Source organism: Triticum dicoccoides, chromosome 2B (genome assembly GCF_002162155.2).
Source record: "Triticum dicoccoides isolate Atlit2015 ecotype Zavitan chromosome 2B, WEW_v2.0, whole genome shotgun sequence".
NCBI classification, from domain to species: Eukaryota; Viridiplantae; Streptophyta; class Magnoliopsida; order Poales; family Poaceae; genus Triticum; species Triticum dicoccoides.
In genome coordinates this window covers 689,760,500-689,763,319 of record NC_041383.1, presented here as the reverse complement: position 1 = coordinate 689,763,319, position 2,820 = coordinate 689,760,500, and positions in this window count along the sequence as shown.

Here is a 2,820-nt window from a genome sequence, read left to right as displayed (position 1 = left end):
AACCGGCGGATCTCGGGTAGGGGGTCCCGAACTGTGCGTCTAGGCGGATGGTAACAGGAGACAAGGGACACGATGTTTTACCCAGGTTCGGACCCTCTTGATGGAGGTAAAACCCTACGTCCTGCTTGATTGATATTGATATTGTGGATGTTTACAAGAGTGGATCTACCACGAGATCAAGGAGGCTAAACCCTAGAAGCTAGCCTATGGTATGATTGTAATGGTTGTTGTTGTATATCTATGACTAGCCTGGCCTCGATTTATATAATGCACCAGAGGCCTAGAATAACAAGAGTCCTAGCCGAATACACCGGTGGGGGAGGGGTCCTTGTCTTGATCGCCAAGTCTTGTGGAATCTTCCTTGTATGCGGCAACTGTCCGGACTGGCCCATGAGTATACGGCCATGGGGATCCTCGGCCCAATCCAACTGATCGGGAGACGACGTGGTGAGTACCCCCTAGTCCCGGACACCGTCACTCCTCCTCTCCCACGGTGCTTGGCGAAGCCCTGCAGGATTGCCACGCTCCTCCACCACCACCACGCCGTTGTGCTGCTGCTGGACGGAGTCTTCCCCGACCTCTCCCTCTCTCCTTGCTGGATCAAGGCATGGGAGATGTCACCGGGCTGCACGTGTGTTGAACGCGAAGGTGCCGTCCGTTCGGCACTAGGATCTCCGGTGATTTGGATCACGATGAGTACGACTCCTTCAACCCCGTTCTCTTGAATGTTTCCGCTTAGCGATCTACAAGGGTATGTAGATACACTCCCCTCTCTCTCGTTGCTAGTTTCTCCCTAGATAGATCTTGGTGACTCGTAGGAAAATTTTGAATTTCTGCTACGTTCCCCAACAGTAGGCGCTGCCGTCGGTGGTGTAATGACCATAAGGAGCATACGTCGGGGCGGCGTGATAGGCATTGGCCCACTGTCGGGGGTTGAGAACCCCGGGAGCACCAGTAGGCGGCCGAAGGCCGGGTTGCCAGGCACCTGAGTATGTCGGCGGAGCACCGGGGGCGGACGGAGCGGACCAGGGCATGGGCCATGCCTGAACGAGCCTCGTCCAAGGATCATGAGGAGGCCGCCATGCAACCGCAGATGGAGGACTGGTGGGTGGTGCAGGACTCAGTGCTGGTGATGTCGTAGGCGGAACCAAACGAGTCAACGACGGCCTGTAGATAGGGTTTTTGCCGCGGTAGTTCGGACTAGGATGCCAGCCTGGGGGCGGTTGAGAAGATGATGATGCGGACGGGCCGGCGGCAGGAGCCGGCATGGAAGGCGGCGCTGGTGTAGACGGTGGAGGAGGACGAGCCGCAGCATGAAAGACCTTGGGGCGAGAGTCCTTGCGAGCTTGTGTTTCCGCCGCGAGTTGTAGCAGGGAACGAACTTCAGTGAAGGTAGGAGGAGGCCGTATCATCGGTATGAACGAGGCTTGCTTGTCAAAGTCTTCGCTGAGGCCGCCGCCGATGATGTTGATTAGCTGTGAGTCGCTGACTGTATCGCCGAGTTCGCAAAGCTCATCACCAATGGTCTTAACGCGCTGACAGAACATGTTCACCGGGGCGTCTCCTTGCACCATATTGCGAAGCTCGGTGTGGAGAGCGTTTTTCCGAGCGTCAGTGTTGCTTTGGAAGAGCTGACGGAGGGAGTGCCACATGTTGGCAGCGATGGCGCCGTCGTGATCGAGCATGTTGAAGATCTCGGTGGTGATGCAGGTGTAGAACCACTGGACGATCGCGAGATCGTCTTTCAACCATTGCGGATCGTCGGGGCGGGGAAGACAGTTGGCGGCGACATGCGAGCGCAGGTTGCAGCGGCCGAGGTGGAGATCGAAGAGATGTCTCCAATGGTAGTAGTTGTGGGCGGCGAGATCAAGAACTATGGGGATGTACGGGCTGACGTTGGAGATTGTGTCAGCAAGAGATATTGGTGCGGCGAGGATGGGTGCAGGGTAGTTTTGTGGAGCTATGGTGAGGGCCGAGAGAGAAGCGGCCGCGGCGTTGGCAGCCTTGGCGATGAGCACGGCCCGGCGCTCGAAGTAGCCGGGCGGCGGCGGCTGCGGTGGCGTAGGCGGAGCCATACCCTAAACCCTGGGACCGGTATCTGATACCATGAAAGCTGAATAAAACTGTTGCTTATTGATTGTTTGGTGCGGCATATAGGAGTATATAAGAGGGTACAAACCGACTTGGGGTAGGGGTACAAAACTGACTTGGACTAGAAGTCGTATACCATAATGACTACTCTAACATATATATCATGTAAATAAGTTCTATAAAAGAATTTGCAAAAATAAATTGTGTGGCATACTTCAATGTAAAGAGGAAAGAGAGATACATACTCAAATTGGACATGTAGCTAACTGGATAAGACGAGCCATGGAAGATGGTCATGCACAAGGCAGCTATGTGTGTCTACGGCACAGAACCACCAACCATACATTTTTTATATAAAAAACATTGTCTGGAAACCCAGTAGCAATTTAAATATCAATGTTTATTATAATGTAGATGAATAATATATCTCTTTTATATAAATTTGCAACAAATAAGGAAAATAGTACATTTATTCTCCATAAAATTATAGCCGCGCAAATGCACGGGTGCACCCGCTAGTTTTTAGTAAAAATGGAGTAGCATTTCACCACAACAGACATTTGAGGACCCTCGCCCCCACCCAAGATCAAAATCTAATGCCAAATTCTCTAGTAAAATTGACAAATAAAACCTAGCCCAACTCCTACTAATAAATTCCCCGCACATGCACAGATCTTAAACCCCAAATGCGCACAAACTTGACCGAGATTGCTTGGGGTGCATAGGGAT